Here is a 26,579-nt window from a genome sequence, read left to right as displayed (position 1 = left end):
GGCCATCTAGAGCGCTGCAAAGGGAGAGAAGGTGCCTCTGACCCTGTCTCTTGTGAGTCTGTCTGTGTGCCTGAGAGGGGATTGTCTGTGAATCCGCCTGAGGGGCCAGAGATGATCCAGGGAGTAAGGGAAGTGCAGGAGGAATTGGTTGGGGCTCAGCAGGGCAATGCTACTGCAGAGCCAGAGAAGGGTGAACTGCTGCCTAAGGAAGCTCATAGGGAGGAGAGTCCTGGCAGTGCTTGTAGAGAGCAGTTTGCTGTGACTGAGGGAGGTGACAGGGCCTTGCTGGGAGAAGGCATTCAGGAGAAAGCTCTGCCTGTAAAAGGCAGCAGCTTGTTGTGTGAGGCACTTGTTTTGGTGCCTGACAGACAGAACTTGTCTGTTAGCAGGGACTCCACTGACTTGGGTTTAGGGAATCCCAGTGTGGAGGGTTGTGGGGAAGTCTCAGAGGGACCGAGGGTTGTTCCAGAGGAGGCAGGAACAGCCAGAGAATTGGAGCAGGCGGTTAACCCAGTGACTGTGTGTGACCAGCTTGCTGGGAAGTCAGTGTGTGTGGGACAGGATTGTTCCCAGGTGAGTGAGGAGAGTGGGAAGTTAGTGTCTCAGATTCAGGAGAAGGGCTGGGTAGCTAAGTATGCAGAGCAGAACAGCTGTGTGGTCACTCTCCCTAGGATGCAGGAGATGGCAGTTATGCTCCCATCTCTGGACACGGTGGACACTCATACTCAATCAGGGAGGTTGATATCTGGTTCCATGTGGAAACAGAGGTTGGAGGTGGACAGAGGAGAGACTTGGGAGTCTACAGCTCACTGCTGTTACCCCACTGAGTGGGGGAAGGGGGAGAATTCCAGGGCCATTGTGAGCCAGGGAGTCACGCCCAGCCAGCCCTTTGTCTTGGTCAGGCCGGAGGTTTCAGGCCTGGAGCCCAGAGGACAAGGGGGAGGGGCAGGACTTGCTTTGGCAAAGAAGATTTGCAGTTTGAACCTGAAGGGCCAAAACTGCAATGGTGTGGGGCCAGAGAAGGGGCATAATGGGGAATGTCAATTTACACCTGGTATAGGATTGTTCTTGTTACTGATGTTAATTCTTGTAACCAATGTATTATTGTTGCAGAGAAATGTAAAGGTATACAATGGGCATGATCTGATACCATGTAATCTGTCCGGAGATGTACCAAATGACAGACGGTATATAAGGGGACATTGTGATGTTGCTAGTTCATGGTTAATGCTTGTAACTAGTCTTGGAACGTTTTACAGGACAAAAAGGGTTCCAGCCAGAAGGTCCTGTGTGAAAAGGGAAACTGAGGCACACCACCATTTTGTTTTCGTGGCTAAGTGCAAAAATGCCTACACAATTTGGGGTGAGAATACCCGCATTCACACAATGTTAATTGTTGTTCGGAGAGTTGCCAGAGCTGGCCTGGATAAATTCGCTATTTTCTTCAGCTTGGGGCAAAATCACCTGACACACTTAGGGATCATGCCGCAGGAGCAGATCCAAGTAGCTGTGGTTTTTACCAAGTTCTACCTTGGGTTGGTGAGACAGTGCAAGGACATAGTTGTCAATAGGGCAGACCTTGCAATAATGAAGCCTATTTCAGGCACACTGGGTTCTCATACCAACATTCAGCTCTGTACTGTTGTTTCTGCCATTGGATAGAACGTGTGATGACACAGAGCCAAAGCATGGGGAGGCCTGTGATGCCCTCAGTGATGTTACTGGCATCACTTCCTGCATACCTGGGTGGTCGACAAATATGCCAGGAGGCATACCTGGGTGGTCGACAAATACCTTTGATGTCGACACTCGCGTGTCCAGACTATCGCGCTGAGCCGACAAACAGCTGATCAGCTGTTTGTTGGCTCAGCGCGGCAGCCATGTACATTTAAATGAAGCCGCGATTATTTAAATCGCCGCTTCATTTTACTATATCTGGTAGCCTAATCTACATGCCTCTGGCGACAGAGGCATGTATTCTAGACGTACCCTTAGTTCACTCAATACAGGAAAGGATTCCCCTTTGTGAGAGCTACAGGGCGCCAGGCTCACCTGTAGGTCTTTGCTGGTACAGCCCTATGTCACATTACCGAATTGGAGGGAAGCAGCCAGATCGCTGCTGCACCCCTAGGTGGGGGTGTTGGCCCCAGAAATTGGTATAAAAGGGAGCCATGTGGGGTATTGAATGGGAGCTTATTGTTTGCTGATCTTATGTACGCTATTTATGTGAGTGTATAATGTCTGTGTGTGTAGGTAGGAATCTGTAATCTGTGTGGAAGCTGAATATTTCTCTGAATGTGGTTAAGCATTGCTATGGACAGGCTGATTAGCCAGGCCCTGTGGGACAATGGCACTTGATGGGCCAAAGACACACCCAAAGAATGGGGGCTGTCACCTGAGAGCAGCCAGCAGGAAACACAGAGATGGGCCTCTGACCAGGTGACCTGCTGCATACAAGAGGAGGCCAGGAAGGAGGTATAAAGAGGCCATGTGGTCGATGCCATTTTGTTCTCAGCTCAGCACTTCATCCCAGAGGCAGCATTGCAGGGATCGAAGAGCCCGGAAGACCTGTGAACCCATCCTGATCTCAGGATGTGCAACAAGAACTTTTAAACCAGCAGCTGTAACATCTCTGCTAGAGCCTGCATCGAGGACTGAGAGATTCGGTGCATGTAACGTACTATTCTTTAACAACCTTACTCTCAGGCTTTTCTTTCTTGTGATAATAAACCTTTAGGTATAGATTCTAAAGGATTGGCCCAGTGTGATTTGTGGGTGAGATCCAGAGGGTAAATTGGCCAGGGATCTGTGGCTAGTTTCTTGGAACCGGACAGGACTTGTTCGGGGTAGGTGGTATTGGGTGCTAGGACCCCCCACCTGTGTATGAGGCCCGGGGCCATCTGGGGCACGGATATTGCTGGGGTGTCGGAGGGATTTTGCTCGTGAGGCTTCAGGCAGGCAGCTGAAGCGCTCTGTGAGACCGGTTTGTGGTCTGTTTGGAGAGGTCACCAGTCTGGGGGCTGTAAGGAGCCTCGGATTTGAGCAATTCGCCCTGAGCGGACGCCCTCAGTTGTGCCCAGACACGGCCTGGTCCGTCACACCCTACCTCTCAGGTTGTACCTCGAAGCTCCTGGTGGAGGCCGGTTTGGTAACAGTCTGGTTTGAGAGTCTGCCGCCTCGGTCTGCTGAACCTCGTCCTCAGGTGATTCCTCCGGGGAGGAGTCAGTCAGCTCTGTTGGATCTGCAGTTCGGCATACATGACTTGCGTGGATCCACGAGGGGCGCTCCTTCACGTTTACTGCTGTGTGGGTGATGAGCAGCAACTGGAACTATCCTTTCCACCGGGCTGTCAGGGAATTCTTTCTGCGATGTTCCTTCACGAACACGTAGTCACTTGGTTGGATGTTGTGGCACGGTACATCAGTAGGTACTGGGAGGGCTTCCTTCACCTGCAGGTGCAAGCTCTCCTAACCGTCATTTTATGTCTAGGTTTCTTCTTTCTGTGTGGCTGCTAGCCTGTGGGCTTCCTGCAACATTAACTGCTTACAAATCACACATGAATTAGATATTCTTGACAGCTTCTAGGTGCACGCCTGGGGCGTACCATTGTTTTGGGATCTGTGAGGCCACCCCCCTTTTGCTCATGTGTGTCATCTGATGAGACACCTGAGCAAGCTGCCGTGTGAGAGATCTTGGGGCGACTGGGCGGCCATCAGGCGCAACCATTATCCCAGCTGGGGATAAGGAGCAGCCTGCTTTCTCCCAAAGGTTTTTCTCTGTAGGTTGAGCAGCTTGCTGTAGTTCTATCAGGTCCTGCAAAGAAACAGGGAGAGAAAGAGAGACCAGAATCTGAAAGGGAGTCAGAGGTCCATGTGCTGCTGCATGTCTGGCCGCTGCATCAGCACTCCCATTACCCAGAGAAACAGGATCAGTGGCACCTGTGTGGGCCGGGCAATGGGTAATAGAGAGGGATGTGGGTAGCTGAATGGCATCAAGGAGTTGGGAGATAAGGGGACCATGAGAGATAGTAGAGCCAGAAGAGGTAAGGAAACCTTGTTCTTTCCAAATTTGTCCTGTGGCATGACAGACAGAGAAAACATACTTTGAGTCAGTATAAATGGCAGCAGACTGTCCGGAAGCTAAAAGGCAAGCACAAGTTAAAGGGATAAGCTTGTGATCCTATCCAGCATGACACTTTAACAAATACAAGGTATCAGTTTTACACCCTCTCAGTTTTGCTAGCAATTAACACATTATCAACATACTGAACCAACACAGAGCTGCAGGGAAGAGGGATAGAATTAAGGTCAGCTTTTAAAAACTTGGAAAACAGAGTGGGGCTTTCACAATAACCTTGGGGAAAACATGTCCAGGTTAATTGATGACCCTGAAAGGAAAAGGCAAAGAGAAATTGGGAATTCTTATGCACTGGAATAGAAAAGAAGGCAGAACATAAATCTATTACAGAAAACCATTTAGAAGTGGGTGGAATAGAGGAAAGAATAGTAGCAGGGTTAGGTACTACTGGAAATCTAGGGATTACAAACTTATTAATGGCTCTTAGGTCTTGTACAAATCTATAGATTTGCTTACACAGGCTGTCAAATTTTCCCTCCTTTTTCACAGGTAGTATAGGTGTATTACATGGTGAAGTTGTATAAACAAGTATCCCATGTTTAAGGAGGGAGAGATTACAGGGATTGTGCCTCCCTAGACAATAGATACAGGGGTACCCTCGGGAAAGGCTTGTTGTGTCTGTATGTTATTTGCACTGGTGTTGCAGAGGCTAGCAACCCCACTTCATTCACATGGGCTGCCCACAATGTCTCTGGGACATCTGAGAGGTCCAGGAGGGGTGCATGTCCTGAGGTCTCATCAGATTCCTCTGAGAGTTGTAATGCCATCAAATTTCATGGAGGCTAGATAATTTCCTGGAGGTTAGGTCCATAAAAGGCTATTAGCCAGGGGATAAAATGGTGTCCCTGGCCTCTGTTTGTCAGAGGCTGGAGAGGGATGGCAGTAGACAAATCGCTTGATCATTGTCTTCGGTCCACCCTCTCTGGGGCACCTGGTGCTGGCCACTGTCGGTAGACAGGACACTGGGCTAGATGGACCTTTGGTCTGACCCAGTACGGCCGTTCTTATGTTCTTATGTTAATTTGGAGCCTGATAGGGGGGAAGGTCAACAAATATCCCTTCCTCTCTACAGAGAAGGTTTGCACCCAATTTACACAACAAGTCAGGTCCCATAAGGTTTACGGGAGAACAGGGAGATAAACAGGAAAGAATGTTCAGCTGACAAGGGTCCAAAGGGGGTGGGGGTGCAGATGGCACATCTGGGGAATCAAGCTGTTTCTTTAGAGTAGCCAATTCTTGCTGCAGCTTTTCAATAGAATCTTTTTGGCTAGCCATAATGCTCTGATTCTTTTTTTTTTACTGCCACATCCTCCCAGAGGCACCAATATTCCATCTGGTTAGGATGTTTTTCCTCGAGGAAAACTCTAAGATAAGCAAGCTTTTGTAAGTCAAAGCTATCCTCTAGTTGCCATTTTTTCTGGGAATTCCCCTGAGTATAGCCATTCCAAATGCTCATTAATGTCTTAAGTCTCCTTAGTTTCAAACCTGCTGGCAATTTACTTAGCTGACTGTAAATTCTTATCTGAGACAAGGGAGTCCCAGGCTGTGAGAAACCTTTCCCCTCAGTCGGAGACAGACTTGAGAGAGCAATCCCACCCATGTTAGCACTGTCCTGTCCAAGGACAGCGCAGGAGCCCAACAGTACTACCCTCTCCAAGGATAGTGTGGGAGTCCACACAAACTGTCAGCTTCACTCACACTCCTTAAGTGCCGGGGGAAACCGTCCTTGCTTTCAGCAGCTGTGCAGTGACACTGACAGCACCGGTGCGGCTGCGGTCCCCCTCCGGACTTCACTCACTCAAAACCATGCGCTTGGACTCGCCACCAATCGGTCAGCAACAAAATCCATCCCCTATTTGGCTATACCCAGCGTTTTCGTTTTAAATCTCCCTCAAGCCTCTTAAAGAAAATTTTGGAGCAAAAGATGACTCTTACCGCCAGCCGGTCCAGCTGGTGATGAGAACAGGGAGGCGGACTGGGGGATTTTAAATGGATCCCTTACCCTTCAGATGTGTGCTGTAGTCCGTTCCCATTCCCTGTCATCAGCCTTTCCAACTGGAGTGCCAAGCCATCCCACTTTGACACCAAATTGTGGGGGGAAATCTCGCTCCCCTGGGGTACAGAGCCCCCAGAAGGGTCCGAGGCTGGAGGTCAAATCAGTGAGGCAGGAGAGAAACCTAGAAGGAAAACTTTATTATGCAGGCTGGCAGCTACCAGAGTGAGAGCAGCAGCCCTGAGAGACAGGTTCAGGGATCCTTTATACAGTATGCTCAGACAGTTTAGTTGTTGATTGTTTTCTTTAACATATCAAAGTCTCAGCAGAAGTACTCTGAGACGTTTCTGTTCACCCCAGGAGTGCTAGAAGTAAGTTTACAGAACAAAGCCACATGAGAACCTGAGTGAGGAGCCTACAAGGCAAACTGTGACAAAGATAGGAGTTTACATGGCAATTTGTGACAGACTAGGAGTCTCCATGAAGTTGAGATAGGAGGCATTGTAAGGGTCTTGATTAGAGTTAATTTGATTTCTCTCTGTTACAGGGAGAGAGGCCTCCCTTACAGCAGTTTTCTTTAGAGAGTTTTGATTTCCTTCACAGTCCCCCCTTAGACACAATTGGAGTTATTTGATTTTTCTCCCACACGATCTCACAATTCGACACATACCCTATGCCTCGCATTGACGAACTGTTGAGCCGTATGGGGACGGTGCAGTACCTGTCCACCATCGACCTGACAAAGGGCTACTGGCAGATCCCCCTCGCACCCGCGGCCCGAGAGAAAACCGCCTTCACCACCCCCTTCGACCTTTACCAATTCCGGACCATGCCGTTCGGTTTGCATGGAGCTGCCGTGACGTTCCAGCGCCTTATGAACACAATCTTGAGGGACCACCATTCCTACGCTGCCGCATATATAGACGACATTATAGTTTTTAGCGGAACCTGGAAACAACACCTGGAACACGTCGTGGCGGTCCTGGGGGCTTTGAGGCAAGCAGGCCTAATGGCCAATCCAAAGAAATGCCATTTCGGCAAGACCGAGGTAACCTATCTGGGGTACACAGTAGGAAAGGGGAGGGTGAAGCCGCTGATAGATAAGATCCAAGCCGTTCGGGATTACCCCACCCCTACCATGAAAAAGCAAGTAAGGCAGTTCTTAGGCCTCGCAGGGTATTATCGCCGGTTTGTGGCCCACTTCGCGTCCATAGCAGCCCCGCTAATGGACCTTACCTGTAAGGGAAAGCCCCAAAAGGTCCAATGGACAGAGCAGCGTGCACGGGCCTTTGGGGATTTAAAGAATAAACTAGTCCGGGCCCCAGTCTTAGTCCAACCCGACTATACAAAACCCTTTGTGCTCCAGACGGACACCTCCGAGACCGGGTTAGGAGCCGTGTTAACACAGGAAATGGAGGGGGCCGAACACCCCGTCTTGTATTTGAGTTGCAAGCTTTTTCCCCGAGAGAAAGGGTACGCCACCATTGAAAAGGAGGCGTTAGCAATTAAATGGGCCATAGATGCGTTACGCTATTTCCTTGCAGGAGACTGTTTTACACTGGTGACGGACCACGCCCCCCTCAAATGGCTCAACACCATGAAGGATACCAACCCATGAATACTCCAGTGGTACCTGAGTCTGCAGCCCTACAAATTCAAGATTGTGCACCGACCGGGAAGAGATCACCAGAATGCAGAGTGCCTCTCGAACACCCGAAGAAGACACGGGGGATGGGGCGAGTATAGGGGACAAAGTGAAGGGGGAGTGGTGTGACGGGGTGCTCCCGCCCCACACTCGAGGGGACCGAGGCGAGGGCCGGAGGAGTCCCTGGGGTGGGGGAAGCCGGCCCGTCGCGGGAACCCGGGAGCTGGCCGTGGACTCGTGGGCCGGCTCCACAGGACGCAGGGAGCACGGCGCGCCAACGGGGAATGCCCCGGGAGGAGGGGCTAGCGCGGCGCGGGCGGATGACGTCACAGGAGGGGGGGTGACCCGGGTCGCAGGCGTGGTGACGCCGGGAGCTCCGCCGGTGCGGAGTTTAAAACAACGCCCGGCAGCCGGAGAGGGAGGGAGGACGGCGAGGCGCTGGATGAAGGAGAAGAGGGTGAGGAAAGGGCACCCGGGAGAACTGGCCCCTAGGAGGAGTGGAGTAGGAGGCGGCCCAGGGCAGGGTTGTGTGGCCCGTGAGCAGGTGTGTTTAGGGGCACTACCCCCATCCGCTAGGCAGGGACCGGCAGTCCCTGCCTTAGGGCCCTGGGCCGGGGTTCGGAGTGAGAGAGGGCCCGAACCCCCCTACTCTGCCCACCGGGACGTAGCAAGGCGCATCAGTGAGACAGACTGCCCAGGTCCCCAGCGAAAGTAGAGTGACTCTGGGCCCAGGGGGCGAGGCACGGGACTATTTTGGGGGTGCTTAGCCATAAGAAGTACACAATAAAGAGGGTGATGGGAACCCACCAACTGTTGGGGTAGCGTGATCCTTCTACACAAGGTCTTTGAGATCAAAGGATGCGACCTTAATTTGGCATTTATCGATGCATCATATGAAGACATTACTGTTGAGTACGCCATCATCGATACTGTAACTCCAATTTCATTGGGTCCTAATTTGGAGGCAATAAGATCTATGATGATCCACTCAGATCTGAAGGGCATTCTCAATGACATCATTAACTGTCTTGTTTTTGTTTTCTTTGTAAATGAGGATCGGTTAGGCATGAATATTCATGTATGTCATGTCATGTGTGGGGGATCGACCGCGTCCGTGCTCCCCCAACCCCCAAGTAACACCCCCTTTCTGTGTATGGCGTGCCTTTTAGTTTATTGAATTATGCGCTTTTACAATTTGCAGGAGGCGCTCGGCTGTCCCCTTGCTTGCCGGGGAAGGGGGTCCGGGCCCACCCTCGCTCCGAACCCCGACCCAGGGCCCTAAGGTCAGGACGCACGTTCCTGCCTAGTGGAGGGGGTTAAAAAACCCCTAAACTCCCCCGCTCTCAGGGTCCACGCCCCCGCCCTGGGTCACTTCTTCCCCGGCAGTGAGCTGCCGCTAGCCTGGGGGCCCCGGGTTAAGACTCACCCAGGGTCTCCAGTAGTTGGGTCCGGGAGGTCCTGGCTGTGACGTTCCTCCGCTGCAGGGCTCTCCCCCTTCCTCTGGCCTGTAGTCCCCTTTTGAATTTCCCGCCGGACGCGGGAGGATGACGCTTCCCCCAGCGTCATCACCCGGCGACGCCCCTGGGCGCCGTGCTGGTGACGTCACGGCCGACGCCATCCCAGCTGACCTCCCGCCCCCGCCAGTGTGCTCCCCCGCGTTGTGGCCGCGCTGGGGCGCCCCTGCTCCCCGTGGAGACACCGGGGTTCTAGGGAGGGGTGGGGCTACCCCGCCACACACCTTTCCCCTCGAGTCTCGTAGTATACTCACCATGCTTTCCCCCTGAGTCTCTGCCGTTCATGATAGACAGTCCACGTTACCGTTGGTTACCCCTGCCCGATGTATCACTTGGAATTGGTACGGCTGCAGGCTGAGGTACCACCGCAAAATCCGTGGGTTCGTGTCCTTCATGTTTTTTATCCATTGTAGAGGGGCATGGTCTGTCACCACGGTAAATTTATCCCCTAAAAGAAAGTATCGTAAGGCGTCAATAGCCCATTTTAAGGCCAATGCCTCCTTTTCAATCGTCGCGTACCCCCTTTCCCGTGGGAAGAGTTTGCGGCTTAAATACAAAACGGGGTGTTCCCTGCCTTCCTCCTCCTGCATCAATACGGCCCCCAGCCCCACCTCTGAGGCGTCCGTTTGCAGAGTGAAGGGCTTAGTAAAATCTGGCTGGGCCAGCACTGGGGCGTGCACCAGCCGGTCTTTGAGTTTCCAGAAGGCCACGTCGCACGCTGGCGTCCATCTTACCTTCTCAGGTTGTCCTTTCTGGGTTAGGTCTGTAAGAGGGGCGGCTAGAGAAGAGAAGTTAGCTATAAACCGCCTATAATAACCCGCTAGCCCGAGGAACTGGCGTACCTTCCTTTTCGTAGTCGGGGGGGGGGGGGTAGTCACGCACGGCTTGGACCTTATCTGCCAGGGGTTTGAGCTTCCCCCTCCCCACCGTGTATCCCAGATATGAAACTTCCGCCCTCCCAAACTGACATTTTTTGGGGTTGCCTGTCAGCCCTGCTTGGCGTAGGGCTTCTAACACTGTCGTTATATGGTCCAAATGTTCTTCCCACCCTTCTTTTACTAGGTCTAAGATCCCCCGAGGGTGTCGTCCATATAATAATTCGAAGGGTGAATACCCCAGGGATGCTTGCGGTACCTCTCGTATGGCGAACATCAGGGCCGGGAGCAGCTTGTCCCAGTCGCGAGGGTCATCTTGGGCGAACTTCCGTAGCATTCCCTTCAGGGTGCGGTTGAACCTTTCTACCAATCCGTCCGTTTGGGGGTGGTATACCGAGGTTCGGAGTTTCTTGATCTGCAAAACTCCGCATAAATCTGGCATGACTTTCGAGGTTAAATTTGTCCCCTGGTCAGTTAGTAGCTCTTTGGGCAGGCCGACCCACGAAAATAGCTTTACTAGTGCTTCTGCTATCACTGGGGCTGTGGCCCTTTTTAAGGGGATGGCCTCTGGGCAGCGCGTGGCATAGTCCACAATGACTAAGATATAGCTGTGACCCCGCCCTGATTTCTCGAGGGGTCCCACCAGATCCAGCGCCACCCGTTCGAACGGGGTGCCGACCACGGGTAGGGGGACCAAAGAAGCTGGCGGCACCCGGGTTGCGGATGTTTTCTGGCACTGAGGGCAGGAGGTGCAGAAGTTTTTAATTTCCTGATACACCCCAGGCCAGTAGAACCGTTGCAGCACCTTCTGTTGGGTTTTCTCGGTTCCCAAGTGCCTGGCCCACAGGTGTTCATGGGCTAGCTCGAGGACTTTCCACCGATAGGGCCGCGGGACCAACAGCTGCCATCTCTCTTCCCCGGGGAGGTCCTCTTGTAACACCCGATATAAGTGGTCATCCCTTACCTCAAACCGGGGCCCCACGGTCTGGTTCGGCGGGTCCCCCTCCCGATCTTCACCTGCTCCTTGGATTTGGTCCCAAGCCGCTCGCACTGTAGGGTCCTCTCGCTGCAGCGTGAGGAAGTCTCCCTCATCTATCTCCAGATGGGTGAACGCCGGTGGCCTATCTTGCCCGGGTTCTGTGGTCAGAGGTTCTCCCCTGTCCTCCTCACCTTGGGCTACCAACGTCCCTTGTTCGGGTTCCTCGGCCTGCCCCGCGGCGCGGGCCCCTCCCCACTGTCCTAGTAGTCTCCTTAGCCCTGGCCAGTCCCGCCCTAGCAGGAGGGGATACGCCAGCTTTGGGCCGACGGCGACTACGCGCTCCCTTTCCAGGTCCCCGTCTCTTATCCGTACTCGTGTCGTGGGGTAATAATGCACATCCCCGTGGACACACCGGAGGGCTATCGGGGGGCCCCTTGCCCAGGCTGGGTATATAACGTCTTCCCGAACAATAGTCTGCCCGCACCCGGAGTCTAGTATTGCCTTTACCCGTTTCCCGTTAACCCATAGTACCTTCATCACCTGCGCACGGCTCGTCTCTCCTCCCTCTGCGCCTCGGCCTCGTCTCTGTCCGAAGGTGCAATCCATCAGAGGGCAGTCCTTTTTGTAGTGCCCCTCTTGGCCGCACTGATAACAGGCCCCTTTTTGGGCTCCTCCTTGCGGGGGCATCCCCGGTCCCATTTCCGTACCCCGATCCGTACTGGCCTCGCCGGTTGGTCTGCTCCAACGGGGCGCCAGCCTCTGCTCCGGGAGAGGGCCTAAGGAGGCTTTCCGCCCCTCCCTGCCGGATGGTAAGCCCGTAGGTTTCGGTGGGGCAGCTTCGCCCTTCTTGGGATCCCTCTGGGTTCCGGAAGCTCCCTTCCCTTCCACTCCTTCCGCCGCCAAGAAGTGCTCCATTAGTGTGACGGCTTCGTCAAGGGTCTCCGGTAAGTGTCGTCGCACCCATAGCTGACCTTCGGCAGGGAGGATCCGCACGTACTGCTCCAGGATAACCAGGTCAGCCACTTGGACCCCGGTCTTATTTTCCGGTTCCAGCCACCTCATTCCGGCTTCTTTCACACGCTGAGCCACGGCCCGCGGCCGTTCTTGAGGGTTATACCGGGCTTCGCGGAATCGTCGGTGGTGGGTCTCTGGGGTGACTCCTAACTGGTCGAGGATTGCTTCCTTGACCTTGAAATAGCAGAGTGCGTCTCAGGCCGACATCCCTCGGTACGCGAGCTGGGCCTGTCCCGATAGATAGAGGGCCAGGAGGGTCGCCCAGTGCCCCTGGGGCCACTTCGCCGCCGTGGCCACCCTTTCGAACGTAATCAGGAAGGCCTCGGGGTCGTCCTCTGGCCCAAGCTTAGTCAATCGTATGGGTAACTGAGGCCCCATTCCTTCTCCGTCTCCCGGGGTCCCGATCCCCCCGGTTACTACCCCCGCCGGCGCTCCCCTGAGTTCCCTCAACATTTGATCCTGGCGATCTTGGAACTGGGAGAGGAGCTGTTGCAGCGTCTGGGTCTGCTGTTGCTGCTGCAACTTCTGGTTTTCCATCAACCACTCCAAAATCTTATTGACTTCCATCTTCCCCTATTGATCAACAATCCGTTAACCTCACCCGCTCCGTCCGGGCGACCCCTATTTCGGGGTCTAGTGTGCCCACATTCTCCACCACGTGTGGGGGATCGACCGCGTCCGTGCTCCCCCAACCCCCAAGTAACACCCCCTTTCTGTGTATGGCGTGCCTTTTAGTTTATTGAATTATGCGCTTTTACAATTTGCAGGAGGCGCTCGGCTGTCCCCTTGCTTGCCGGGGAAGGGGGTCCGGGCCCACCCTCGCTCCGAACCCCGACCCAGGGCCCTAAGGTCAGGACGCACGTTCCTGCCTAGCGGAGGGGGTTAAAAAACCCCTAAACTCCCCCGCTCTCGGGGTCCACGCCCCCGCCCTGGGTGTCTTCTTCCCTGGCAGTGAGCTGCCGCTAGCCTGGGGGCCCCGGGTTAAGACTCACCCAGGGTCTCCAGTAGTCGGGTCCAGGAAGTCCTGGCTGTGACATTCCTCCGCTGCAGGGCTCTCCCCCTTCCTCTGGCCTGTAGTCCCCTTTTGAATTTCCCGCCGGACGCGGGAGGATGACGCTTCCCCCAGCGTCATCACCCGGCGACGCCCCTGGGCATCGTGCTGGTGACGTCACGGCCGACGCCATCCCAGCTGACCTCCCGCCCCTGCCGGTGTGCTCCCCCGCGTTGTGGCTGCGCTGGGGCGCCCCTGCTTCCCGTGGAGACACCGGGGTTCTAGGGAGGGGCGGGGCTACCTCGCCACACATGGAACCAATCCGTTTAAACCATGCTCATGTTTATGTAAATGCATCCTCTCAACACCCAATCAATTCAAAAGAACGCTCATGAATAATGCATGAGTCTCACCTATATAAGCCTGTGTCACACCGGGGTGATTTGGGTTCGGTTCGGTTAGTTCTTTTTTTGTTGGGTACGAAGACTCCTGGTAGTCTTGTCTGTCAGGTCAGGTCAGGTCAAGCGGAAGATTTGCACCTACCAATTTAAATTGGATCCAGAGTTAGGTTTAGTTAAATTAGCTATCGTCATCATGACTGTTTGTCAGGCAGCGTCAGTTTGAAGCATATCGGCCGTCATTGTGCATGTTCGTCGGGTGCGTCAGACGTAGTTCGGGTTTTTCTTTTAGTTTAGGCTAGGGTTTAGGCCACCATCGCCTGTCCGAGCTGTCCCGAAGAACAGGAAGAGGATTCGTGGTTCGTGCGGAAGGCTCGAGTCAGCGTACCCGATTCCAGTCGCCTTCGAGGGATCTCCTGGCTGTTCCTCTCCCGAGGCCCGGAAGGACCAAAGGACTGAGGTCGCCAACAACACTACAATCGTCCCTGTGTCTAGACTATGTAAATATTCTTTGTGTTCGTGTTTTAACCTTTCTTGCTGGTTTGTTATCTATGTTAATATAGTTGTGGTTTAAATTTTACTTAAAGTGTCAGTATTTATTTTTGCGCCACAAACCAATGACCGATTAAAGGAACAACCAGTGACAGATACGGTATTTGGTGTCCACATTTTGTAATCTTCTTAAATTTAGTTGGCTAATTGGCATCTCAAATCAATTATTTAAGTTACCTCGAGTAACACAATAAACAACACAGTTTTGTTTTCAACAGAAAAACGTGTATGTTTTTATTTACAAGGGGGAGAGGGGGAGGAGACCTTCAACTGGGAGGGGGAGGGGCTAGTCCTTGGAGGGGTGGCCCCTGCAACCGCTCCTGTGGGGGCGGACCTGCACATGGGGGGCAGGCCGCATTGGGGCAGGCTGCACGGGGAGGTGAGCAGGAGCAGGGGCAGGAGCAGGGGCAGGAGGGGCCATTGCAGGAGGGGCGAGGGGCAGTGCTAGGGGAGGGCTGGTGGGGGCGTGGGGCAAGGCGATGCCATAGTGGACGGCATGGCCAATGTGGGCGGCGAGGGTGGCGATCGAATCCGCCATGCGGACGCACTGAGCCTGGAAGGAGCCCCAGGCCTCCTGGCGCCACTGCAGGTCCACCTCCCCGCAGTGCGTAATGGCTGCCTCGACGCGCTCGACGGCCTGCACATGGCGCTGAAGGAGCTGGTCCTGGTGGCGGAGCCGCCGCCTCGGTGGTTGGGCGGCTGGGGCTGCCGCTGCTGCCGCTGCCGCTGCTGCAGGACTAGACGGTTCCCGGCTTGTGCTTGGTCCCGCTGCAGGGAAGAGAAGAAAGGATGGGTCAGGCAGGCCGGCCACTGTCCCCACACCTCATACCCTCCACCCCTGAGCCCAGGTGACCCCACAGTAGTGTGGCTTGGGCCCACTCAGTTACCCCCCTGCCCCCTGTGTTGTATGTTTGCAAGGAGGACCGCCCCGGAGTAGGGTCCTCCTCCAGTATTGTAAGCACCGGTCTGTGTCCTGGCCCCGTGGGGGGTGGGAGGGTGCTTGTGTTTGTGTTCACTTGTGGAACTCCCTGCCGGTGGAGGCTGTGAGGCCTTGGGCTAATCACTGGTGTTTGACAGGGAGCGAGATGCATCCCTACACAGTGCCTGGGAGCACATCTGGCAGACGTGGTCTGGGCTCTCAGATCCCCATCACGTGGGATGTCTCCTGGACAGAACCAGGAGAGTGACTGGGGAGTGTCCCATCCTTGCAGCAAAACTCAGGCGGCCCTAGGGCCGGCCTGAGCGCTTCCCCCCCCCCCCCCCCCCCCCAATTATCCCTCACACACGTAGCCCAGGGACATGTGTGGCCGCAGTGGGGACTTCCCTCGGGGAGCCAGCCAAGGCACCAGGAGCAGGCGAGGGGCTCGGTGGGGGCCATGTTCACAGGGTTGTGACGCTGCAGTTTTCCCAGGAGCAGCGGACTGTGCCTCACAGCCAGGCATGGGACAGTGTTGCCGTTCTGCGTGCTGCACCCTTGCGGAGGTGCGGGCTCTGGGCTGAGTCCCTGGGGCCCTGGCTGGTTCCAGCCGGCATCCACCCTTCTCCCTGGTCCTGCCGGATGTGTGTGAGCAGCACGGTCCCAGGCGTGCCCTGCAGCTGCCTGCCGCGGCCACGTGCCGCTCGGTCACCAGGCTGCACGTGGTTGCACGTGCTGCTTGCTGCCTAATGCTACGCAGCGTGCAGCTCACGTGGCCTGAGTGACGTGCTCTCCCCCCACCCCCCGCCCTTGTGAGTGCAAAGTGCAAGACAAACCGGGGGATCCTTCCCCAGCCTCCGAGGATGCGCGGGAGACGTCAGGACTGCCGGAGGGGGCCTGCAGGGTGGCAGTGCCGGCCTCATCCTCCGACGCACTGCTGTCTCCTTCCCCCGCCACGGTGGTCCTGGTGACGGGGGGGGGGGGGGGGGGGCACACTGCTGTCCACCGGGACGTCCGGTCTCTGCGGTGCTGGCTGGCTGAGGATGGCGTGGAGCTGGTCGTAATGGGGGCAGCTGTTGGCTCCTGCCCCCTGGCCCTCGCTGGCCCTCACGTAGCCCAGGCGCAGCTCCTTTACCTTCGCCCAGACTTGTTCGAGGGTCCGGGCTGGATGGCCCTGCTGGGTGAGCGCCTGGGCCATGCGGGCAAAGATCTCGGCGTTGCGGTGCTGGGACCGGGTGTCGTGGAGGGCCTCCTCCTCCTGCCAGAGGTCCAGCAGTGTCTCCAGCTCCCCCGAGGACAAGGATGGGGCCCTTCTTTTTCTGGCCCTGGGGGCCTCCTGTGCTGGAGGTGCGGGTGGCTGATCCCCCCCTGGAGCTGCCATTGTGCTTGGGGGGGGTGTCTGCTGGACGGCAGGGGCCACATGGCAGAGCTGTGGCCAGAGGTCTGAGGAAGGGTCCTGCTGTGTGAGCTCAGCAGCCTGTGTCTGCTTTAAGGGGGCTCAGGTTACAGGAAGTCCAGGGAGCTGACTGCGGCTACGAAGTCTGCAAGCGTCCACTAGGGGTTTTTTCTGTTTAGCCTGCTTTTGCGCAAAACGTCTTAGCTGCCTGTCTACACTGGCCCTTTTGCACAAAAGCATTTCCGGAAAAGGGCTTTTGCCCGAATGGGAACGTCAAAGCATTTCCGCAAGAAGCACTGATTTCGGACAGTAGAGCGTCAGTGCTTTTGCGCAAAATCAAGTGGCCAGTGTAGACAGCTGGCAAGTTTTTCCGCAAAAGCAAGTGCTTTTGCGGAAAAACTTGCCAGTCTAGACGCAGCCTATGTCTTTAATTGCACGCTTCAATATCACTGGCCGAATCACACTATGTGCCTATGCTCTGCACATACCTCTAAGGTTAGGTTTTCAATACTACCTGGTCCAAAGCCTTCCCAACTCTTTTTGGAGTATATTGGGTGTGTGGTAATAAGGCATACATAGTTCTTCTTCCCTCCGGAAGCGGATCCTGCTATTTGGCATGGTTAGAACCACCTGTGGTTTATTGCCCCCACCTTCCCAGTGGAAAGATTAGAAGTGTAAGAGACACTGAGACGGATGCTAAGGAATCTCACCCTCTTACATGGCGAGCTATGAATGTTTGGACAGGTGCTTGTGCAGGATTCCATTTTGCCTGTGGAGGGGCCACTTGGCGAATAGGAGAAGGATTAATGAGGCTCCAGGGGGTCTTGGAGATAATGGCAAATACCACTGCTGATGCTCTGATGGATTTGGCAACTGAGAAAAAGAAATTGAGGTAGATGGTTCTTCAAAATCGCTTGGCATTAGATATTTTGTTAGCCTCTCAGGGAGGGACATGTGCTTTGATCGGGCAAGAATGTTGGGTGTATGTCCCTGATGTTTATAATGCCACCTGGGACAGAGCAAACCACCTTGTGCAAGTAGCAAAAGATCATGGAGGAGAAAGAAAGGATTCTTGGTGGAGTGATCTGTTTAGCTGGTTCCCAAATATAGGTGGTTGGCTCCATAATTTGCTTTGCACTGCTGTCATTAGTATTTGTGGCCTAGTGGTTCTTTATGTTATGATCCACTGTGGGTGTTGGATGGGCACCAAGATGTGCTCCTCTAAGCAGTAATTTGTCCATCACTCACTGCTGTACTTATGTCCCACGAGTCCCCTTCGTGGTACTCTAGGGACAAAGGGGGGACTGTTAGGCCCTAGAAAAGAGGGCCTAAGGAAAACCAAAAAGAAGCTAACAAAGGTTTCTGGGTAATCCCTGAGCAGAACTGGAGCAGAAGTAAACTAAGTGAAAAATTGCATTCTTGTACTTGAGGTGGAGCAGAACCGCTTGTTCTGAGAACTGATCAAGGAACTCCCTGTTTCTATTTTCCCTCTGATCTTAACTCCCTGTTTTGCCCTCTGTTTGTTCCTGGTACTTGTCTTCTGTGATTGATAAGAGAGTTGCTGATGCATTATGAATTGTTTAAGGCCACATTGTATAGTTGGCTAGGTAAGCATGAATACTAGAAGCTTCTAACCGACAAAGGGGGGTGGGCTGCTTAATCGAGTAGTCTGTGACGCAACGGAACTGTCTATATAAACCTACTTGTAACTGTGATCGGGGCTGGTTCTCTTTGGAGACGGGCCGCTCTCTATTGTTGTGTGCACTCTTCAATAAAGAGCTTGTGATTGAACCTTGCTGGTGTTGCCTGTCTCTTCGCGGTCAGACAACGAACCAAGGCCATCTGGGTTAGAGTCCCCGACAATGTTAAGTTACTGTCAAGCCTTAATGAAATGTGTAGGGTCTATTCACACGCAGGTCAAGGAAGCCCTTCCCGAACCTGCGTCGGAGCCGTGTCATCCTTTAGAGCCTGGAGACTGGGTCTACATCAAGGCACACCAGCGGAAAAATGCCCTCCAACCTCACTGGAAAGGGTCTTACCAAGTTCTGCTAACCACTCACACTGCTGTAAAATGTGAAGGACTCCAGAGCTGGGTACACGCATCGCACTGCAAAAAGGTACCTCCCCCGGCTGATCTACATCCGTTCTCAGCTACTGCACCTCCAGTTGCAGCAGAACCAGTTACACATTCTACAGAGACAGAGTTTCCACGATATAACTTATGGTCATGAGGGAAAAAGGACTTAATGATCCCCACGACTGAATTGTTTGGTACAGGATTTGTCATTTTCACAGTTCTGGGAATTATAGGAGTTTGTTATTGGAGATATATATATCGGGGGGGGGGGGGGGGGGAAAGGGGTGGTAAACCTCCCATTTTTTTAAATGAATTCTACCATCTGGGACCCTTGGACAGAGATTGACAACTATTGGGATCTAGAAAAGCCCCAGGGGTTGTTGTTTTTTCTTTTAGGTATAGTTAGTTTTTTGTTACTAATTTTATGTTGGAAGCCTAAGTTTTAAGTATGTTACGTTTTATTCTAATTGTTCTCCTTTCTTCCTGCACCTTTGCTGAATGGCGTAATTCTCTGCTAATCTCTGATGTTGCTTGGACTAAAAATTCTTATATTCATGCAACTGTAGCTATAGCCAAACCTTTGAATTTACCTAAGTGTTGGTTGTGTGGACGAAACTCTCTATCAACATCCCAATCTCCATACCCCATCACTGCTATAGAAGCAAACTATTCTGATTTACAAAGCTGGGGAAGTGAGGCGGCTGATAAAGATCCTTCCTGGCACCCTTATCCCTCAGACTATCATGTGAATTTAGATAATCCCTTAACTCAAGCGCAATTTTGTTGGGAAAAGTCAAAAAATAATTATAATAACCAGTCAATATTTGTTGGGCTACAGCTAAATTGTAACCTTACCATTAATGCAACCCATTTAATTTTTAAAAATGGAACTACTTATAATGCTTCCCAAATCACCAATGAAACTTATTCTGCATTTCTACCTTGGGACCCTACCACAAAAAACCTCTCTAGTGTTCCCTATCATTGGTGTTTGCTTGGTCCATTGCTTAGAGGAATACAGGGATGGGGTTGGAACATAACCGGTGCAAAAGGCCGAGGCCATCTCTGTGGGAAATATGCCAGTCACTGGGATCATAGAGGATTTACAACCGTTAGACACACTAGGCCAGGGCATCTCCTATTGTGCGGGCCCCAGGGCCATACCAGCCTGCCAAAATATTGGCATGGTTGGTGTGCAGTTGGAAGTGCTCTATTAATGCCCAACGCAATATTTAGAACAAAAGAACTGCCCCAGCAGTGGGCCCATGAAAAAAGCGGGAGCTCCAAATTACACCTTGGATAAGAAACTTAGGGAATGTTTTTATTAATCTGTCTCCCGCTGCACCATTTAAACTCAAGGCCCAAATAAACCAGTTAGCACTTGCATTAGAAACAGTGGCAAATTACATGGCTCAAGGATTTGAACTCATTAAGCAAGAGGCTAAACAAAATCGGGAAATGACATTAGAAAACGACTAGCATTAGATTATTTGCTGGCTGAACAAGGAGGCATACGTGCCTTAATTAAAGGAGGACCTTGCTGTACATATATTCCCAACAACTCTGGTAACTTGACCAGCATCATTAAGAGCATTAGAAAAACCGCCCAAGAGGTAAATAACCTCCGTAGTTGGTCATTATGGGAGTGGGCCATGGCCAACATAAGCTCATGGGGACAGAAACTGTTACAATGGATATTATGGGGGGTAGGAATTCTTTGTGTAATTATTGTTGTTATTCATCTGTTTAAAGCTTTAATAACCAAATTATGTACAACCACTGCAAAGGCACTTAGCCCTACGATGTCACGAGAAATTCAACTTATGTATCTGGAAATGCGGCAAAAAGAAGAAGACATTGACAAAGAAATACAAAGCCTAATGCTGGTAAATGGACAATCCTAAGAGACAAAAGCAGGTGATGAGACAGCATGGGCTATTCAGTGATTGATCTTCGGATGAAGAGTCATGAGGGGGACGTCTGCGGCTTGTCTACTGCACTCTTGGACTGATGAAAGTGTGAGACTATAAAGTCTCAAAGGGGGGAATGTGGAGGTAGCCCTGAGGCCTCACCAGCTTGGCCAAAAAGACTGAACATTACGCAGTGCGTCCTGCGTCAGAAGCGAGCTTCTTACGCAAGTTGAGCAAGTAACTACAATGCCATTAAGCAAAAAACCGCACTGCTTGCAATAGGTTAACAGGTCAAGCAGTTGTCACCATTTAAGGGTAAAGTACCTTACCTCCTCTTTTCCCTGTAAATTTCCACTGTGTCTTTGTGAGAAGACTCAGGGTATGTCTGCACTACCCCGCTAGTTCGAACTAGCGGGGTAATGTAGGCATACCGCACTTGCCTACATTAGGCTTCCTAGTTCGAACTACTGTTACTCCTCATTCCACGAGGAGTAATGGTAGTTCGAACTAGGAAGCCTAGTCCGAACTACCTAGTTCGTGCCCCGTGTAGCCGCGCTGCACGGGGTTCGAACCAGCGGGGTTTTAAAAATGGCGGCTCCCCGCTTATGCAAATGAAGCCCGGGAAATTCAAATCCCGGGCTTCATTTGCAAGTGCGGTATGCCTACATTACCCTCCTAGTTTGAACTAGCGGGGTAGTGTAGACATACCCTCAGACTTTTGAGTGTAAAGGGGGGCCTCGTATCGGTAAGGGCTGACTCCCTGCCATCTGCGACAACCCCCCCCCGCCCCCGGGCTATTAAAGTGGTTTTGTCTGACTTGAAACCTAAAGCTAGTGTGTGTTTATTCCACGACATCTGTCTATGTCTGTCTTTGTCTATTAGGCCTGTCTTATGTGTGTCAGTTCCAAAAGTGCACACCGGTGTCTCTAGTGAGGCAGCCATGCGCTGGACCCTCTGTGTTCGGACGCTAAAAGCTGGTGTGGTGCCATTACTCTCTCTCGGCACACGGAACTGTGGGAAAGCTTTGTTATCTCTGTCACTTGCGGACGTAATACTAACCTTTAACGCTAACCCCAGGCCATAGTATTTCCCCGTTCCGCCAGGCTGTCTCCAGGCGCCAGGACGTGGTGTTCTGCTGGGCTGGGGCAGGTGCCGGAAACCCCTGCGAGCCAGGTGGACTTTGGGTCCAGTGCCTCAGAAACAAAGGCGGGGGATCTTGCAAGCAGGCAAACTTTGGTTCGGTGACCTGCAGGAGAAAATAGTGTGAGCAGGAGAACTCTTGGTTCGGTGCCTCACAGAGTCTTTCAAAGCGTGCAGAAAATGGGGGTAGGTCAGTCTAGAGGAATTCCAGTGCCCTGGTTTTCCCTGGTATAGGATCCTAATGAAGTCTGATATTAAGTGCCGGGTGTCTTAGGGCAGTGCCACTTAATAGAAACCCATGGGAACTGGACAGTAAAGAAAGATGCATCTAAATGTGGAAACTGTAGGGAAAAAAATGTAAAAAAGAAAAAAAATGGTGTGGAAAATGAGTATGAATGTAATGAGTGGAGTATGAATGCTGCTGCATAGGTCTGAGACTTGATCTGATCCCAGCTGCACCAGGGCTCTCCCACAAGGGAGCTCTGAACGCAAAGGGGGAGGGTCGGCTGAACCTCGAGACCCAGCGGATATGTGAGGGAGTGATGACTCCCCTTATTTCATGAGCTGCTAAGGTCTAACACTCTAGACCCGGCAGACTCTTTCTTTGGAGTGTGTAGAGTTAGTTTAGGTGGGGGTTAGTCTAAACACCCCCCACTCTGCCAAAAGGCACCCCTGTGTACTACATGTATGTGCATAATGATCCAAGGACCTGTAAGCATTTAACAAATTGGAAAAAAAAGGAAAAATTAAAGCCCTGAGGGATGAAAGAAAAGCAAAAATCCACTCTGCAGTGAGAAATGTAACTTACAAGCAGCTGCAGTGCCTCTGTGCCAAAAGAATGCATAAGAGGTGAGAGAAAAGGATTTCTCAGTTGGCGCATCCGTATCAACTGCGCCGCCTCTCCCAAGCTTAGGGGGGAATTCGGCACAAGATCACCCCTCTACCCCTCTTTATGACGCATACACAAATAGAGAGGAAACAAAAAATAACTGAAAGGAATTAGCTCTTCCCTTTTAAGAACACGGGCTCCTGTAACAAACTTGCCTGATCCAAAGTGAAACACCAAGTTTAAAATAAGTTTAACAGCTTAAGGGAAGTGTCCTCCAAATTCTAAGGAAAAGAAATTAATCAATATTGTAATGCGTAAGAAGGAAAACCTGCTTTAAAAACGACTCCTTGTTTCTTGCAGCCTCTTTTAATCTTCTAGGCAAAGAAACAATCAAGTTTCAACATTTGGCTACAGATACTTTGTTGAATCTATTACAGGGAAAATAAGGAATTCTACTGAAACTTAATTGGTTAACTGCATAAAATCATAAAATCTATACATTGTAAATTTGTAAAAGCTGCACCCTAAGGGTTAAATTTGCCTTCCAAGGAAACAAATTATTGTTTTAAAAATCCAAGCCCAGAAACTTCACTGTGTCTCTGCTCAAGGCTGAGTTGATAGCACTTTTGGCTTGCTTTCAGATCCAAGGTCTGCCCGTCTGTTCTGGAGAAGGGGAGGGGGGGCACTGTCCCCCATAAGTAAGCCTGTAACATTGTATATGATTCTTTTCAAGAAAAGAAAACCTTTTTTGCTTGCTGGAATAGTAACTAGCAAGCGCCTTGTTCTAAGAAAGAGTTTCTGTGGCAGTGAATCATTGGAAGCTTCACACACTAAAAAAAGCCTGGTCTGCAGTACAAAAGGGAAACTGAGGCATGCCACCTTTAACTTAATAATTGAACAATGAAGTAATTTACTCAAACCCTCTGAAGCTGGTGTGCAAAATAAAAGCATAACAGTGGGTAACAGCAGGCTGCTCAAAAATTAGCAAGAACATCTGTAAAGGAAAAGTATTCTAAGACATAATGGCTGTGTCTACGCTGGCATGAATTTCTGGAAATGCTTAAAACGGAATACTATTCCGTTTTCAGTTTTTCCGGAAAAGGAGCGTCTACATTGGCAGGCTGCTTTTCCGGAAAAGCCCTTTTTCCGGAAAAGCGTCTGTGGCCAATGTAGACGCGCTTTTCCGGAAAAGACTACTGGGCTGTCTACACTGGCCCTTTTCTGGAACAGTGTTCCGGAATAAGGACTTATGCCCGAGCGGGAGCAGAATAGTGTTTCTGGAATAGCGGCTGATTTTGTACAGTAGAGCATCGTTGCTTTTCCGGAAATTCAAGGGCCAGTGTAGACAGCTCGCAACTTATTCCGGAAAAGCGGCTGATTTTCTAGAATAAGTGGCCCAGTGTAGAGACAGCCCCAATGTGTCACCCCACTAGGGGTAGAAATGTTTTCTTTGTCTTTCAGATCATCAGAAAGCGCTAATATCAGCTGAAAATTAACTGAAGAAAATCGACTAAAGAAAAACCATGGTTCTGTGTCATGACATAATAAAGTTTGTGTTCTGTCCAAATTTGTCTTGTGTGTCTTAATTGTGATATATGTATTTCAAACATTGTTGTGTGTACAATATTGTTGTTTTAACGAAAGAATAATTTAAATCCCTTGGATAATCCTGACTTTGTGCTTTACACAGATGGTTTTTGCCTTTATAATTCTAGTGGGCTGTGTCTACACTGGCACCCTTTTCCGGAAAAGGGATGCTAACGAGACAAGTCGGAATTGCAAATGCCGCAGGGGATTTAAATATCCCCCGCAGCATTTGCATGAACATGGCTGCCGCTTTTTTCTGGCTCGGGGCTTTGCCGGAGAAAAGCGCCAGTCTAGACGGGATCTTTTGGAAAATAGCGCCTTTTCTGGAAGATCCCTTATTCCTCTTAATTTTCCGCAAGATCCCGTCTAGACTGGCGCTTTTCTCTGGCAAAGCCCCGAGCCGGAAAAAAGCGGCAGCCATGTTCATGCAAATGCCGCGGGGGATATTTAAATCCCCTGCGGCATTTGCAATTCCGACTTGTCTCGTTTGGCACCCTTTTCCGGAAAAGGGATGCTATGTAGACACAGTGGTGGAGTTCTAGTAGCAGGCTATGCAGTTTGTACTGTCTGGGATGCAGTGGAATCTGCCCCTTTACCTGCTGTTTCTTCCGCACAGGTAGCTGAATTGATGGCTCTTAAAAGGGCCTGTCATATTGCTGCGGGAACTTCTGCTACTATTCACACTGACTCCCGGCATGCCTTTGGCGTAGTTCATGATTTTGGTACGCTCTGGAAGCAGCGAGGTTTTCTTACCTCCTCTGGCCACTCTATAAAGAATGGACCTTATGTAGCTGCTTTACTCGATGCAGTTCTGTTACCCTCGGCTCTTGCTATTGTTAAGTGTGAAGCTCATTCCTCTTCCTCTAATGAAGTTGCATTAGGGAACGATATGGCCGATCGGGCTGCTAAGGCAGCCGCCCTATGTCCTCCTCGGGCTGAAACATTATACCCTTCTCTCACACCACCGCCAGCTCCTATGCCGTCTCTGTCGGAACTGGCCCTCCTGCAGGACCAAGCCCCAGAATCGGGAAAGCAGGAGTGGAGACTGGCAGGGTGCACCTTGCACCCGGACCACTTGTGGTGCAGCTCTGACAGCTGCATTGTTGCCCCAGTGGTCTTGCTACCTCACCTTGCCTCCGTGCTCCATGGATTGTCGCACGTTGGCAAAGGGGGAATGGTAGCAACCCTAAAACAAAATTGGTTTGCTCCCAAATTCTCCCAAGCAGCCAAAGATTACTGTCTGGCTTGCCCTGTCTGCCAAGCCCACAACGTGGGTAAACCTGTAAAGACAGTCCCGGCAACCAGACCTCCGCCTTTGGGACCATTCCTTCTATTCAACACCTCACATGGCCCCCTTTTATACCATTTCTGGGGCCAACACCCCCACCTGTGAGTGCAGCAGTGATCTGGCTGCTTTCCTCAAATTCAGTAACGTGACAGGGCGTACCATAGTTTTATACAGGGGCAGTAAGATATTCTGGGTCTTATTTTCTATCCCTTTCTTAATAATTCCTAGCATCCTATTTGCCTTTTTGACCGCCGCTGCACTCTGTGTGGAAGTTTTCAGAGAACTGTCCACGATAACTCCAAGATCTCTTTCCTGATTTGTCGTAGCCAAATTAGCCCCCATCATACTGTACGTATAGTTGGGGTTATTTTTCCCGATGTGCATTACTTTACACTTATCCACACTAAATTTCATTTGCCATTTTGTTGCCCAATCACTCAGTTTGGTGAGATCTTCTTGGAGTCCCTCACAGTCTGCTTCTGTACAAAGAAGGGCCACTAGGATGATCCGAGGAATGGAAAACCTGTCTTATGAAAGGAGACTCAAGGAGCTTGGCTTGTTTACCTTAACCAAAAGAAGGCTGAGGGGGGACATGATTGCACTCTTTAAATATATTAGAGGGATAAATACCAGGGAGGGAGAGGAATTATTTAAGCTTAATACCAATGTGGACACAAGAACAAATGGATATAAACTGGCTAGTAGGAAGTTTAGACTTGAAATTAGACGAAGGGTTCTAACCATTAGAGGAGTGAGGTTCTGGAACGGCCTTCCAAGGGAAGTAGTGGGGGCAAAAGATCTATCTGGCTTCAAGATTAAACTAGATGGGTTTATGAAGGGGATGGTTTGATGAGATAACATGATCTTGGTAACTAATTGACCATTCATTATCAGTGGGAAATAGGCCAATGGTGGGATGATAGGAGTTACTATAGAGAACTTTCTGGGTGTCTGGCTGGTGAGTCTTGCCCACATGCTCAGGGTTTAGCTGATCGCCATATTTGGGGTCTGGAAGGAATTTTCCTCCAGGGTAGATTGGCAGAGGCCCTGGAGGTTTTTCGCCTTCCTCTGTAGCATGAGGCACGGATCACAGCTGGAGGATTCTCTGCATCTTGGGGTCTTTAAACCATTTGAGGACTTCAATGTCTGAGATATAGGTGGGAGGATTATTCTAGGAGGGGGTGGGTGAGATTCTGTGGCCTGCACTGTGCAGGGGGTCAGACTAGATGATCATAATGGTCCCTTCTGACCTAAAAGTCTATGAGTCTATGAGAAAGCTGGCTTAGACTGTCAAGCCCAGAGGGTAGTGGCTCCTCTACTCAGCTCCAGAGGGCACAG

This window comes from Pelodiscus sinensis, unplaced genomic scaffold (assembly GCF_049634645.1).
Source record: "Pelodiscus sinensis isolate JC-2024 unplaced genomic scaffold, ASM4963464v1 ctg36, whole genome shotgun sequence".
Classification (NCBI taxonomy): Eukaryota; Metazoa; Chordata; order Testudines; family Trionychidae; genus Pelodiscus; species Pelodiscus sinensis.
The sequence above is the reverse complement of the archived record's forward strand: the minus strand, read 5'-3'. Positions refer to the sequence as shown.